This window comes from Portunus trituberculatus, chromosome 35, assembly GCF_017591435.1.
Source record: "Portunus trituberculatus isolate SZX2019 chromosome 35, ASM1759143v1, whole genome shotgun sequence".
Taxonomy (NCBI): domain Eukaryota; kingdom Metazoa; phylum Arthropoda; class Malacostraca; order Decapoda; family Portunidae; genus Portunus; species Portunus trituberculatus.
In genome coordinates, this window is record NC_059289.1 from 2,757,604 (window position 1) to 2,758,741 (window position 1,138).

Sequence of the window (1,138 nt, forward strand, 5' to 3'; positions counted from 1 at the left end):
GAGAGAGAGAGAGAGAGAGAGAGAGAGAGAGAAAGAGAGAGAGAGAGAGAGAGAGAGAGAGAGAGAGAGAGAGAGAGAGAGAGAGAGAGAGAGAGAGAGAGAGAGAGAGAGAGAGAGAGAGAGAGAGAGAGAGAGAAAGGGATGAAACATTAGGCACACTCACACTCACGCTCCTCCAAGTACTACATTACATACACCACCTGTCTCATATTACACCTTTAGTACACCTGGAGGCACACACCCATGATTAATATTACACCCTTTGGTTACATTACTTTCTCCCCTTATTCCTTTCCCTTCTCCTAATCTCCATAAATATAATACTGTTCAATTTATACTCTCTCTCTCTCTCTCTCTCTCTCTCTCTCTCTCTCTCTCTCTCTCTCTCTCTCTCTCTCTCATACAGTACATTCACTAGAGATAACTCTTTTCCCTCATCTCCATTCCTTCTCTCCATTCCCTCCCTCCCTCCTACCTTCCCTCCCTCCTTTCCTCCAACTACACCCACCCTCTCCCTACACCCAAGAGATTTACGCTTAAATAGTTCACCATCTGGAGATACACTTTCCTCCAGCTTCCCTCCATCTTTTCTCTTTCCCTCCCTCCCCTCCCTCCCTCTCTCCCTCCCTCGTCTCTGTCTCCTCTCCCTCACCGGTAAAGTCACGCACGGAGCAGATTAATTCACTTTCATTCTCACCTTCACTCTGTTACGTTGTGAATTAACTCTTTTTTTTTTTTTTTACATCATCATTCGTTTTTTCATTGTCATTCGTAACTACGTAAGCTTGATAATTTTTCTTCCACTATTATTATTGTTTTTTTTTTTTTTCTGTGATTATGCACCACCTAATTATTCATACTAAGTCATTTTCATTGCCAACTTCACACTTTCTTCGTTTTTCATTGTCATTCGTAACTACGTAAGCCTGATAAATTTCCTTCTACTATTACTATCATTTTTTTTCTATGATTATGCACATTCTCATTATTCATGCTAACTCATTTTCATTGTCACCTTCACACCTTCTTTACATCATTACTTATTGTTTTTTATTGTCTAATACACCTTCCTACATTTCCACTATCTATTCACTATTCACTCATTATCATTAACATCCTACGTGAGTCTACAGAGTAT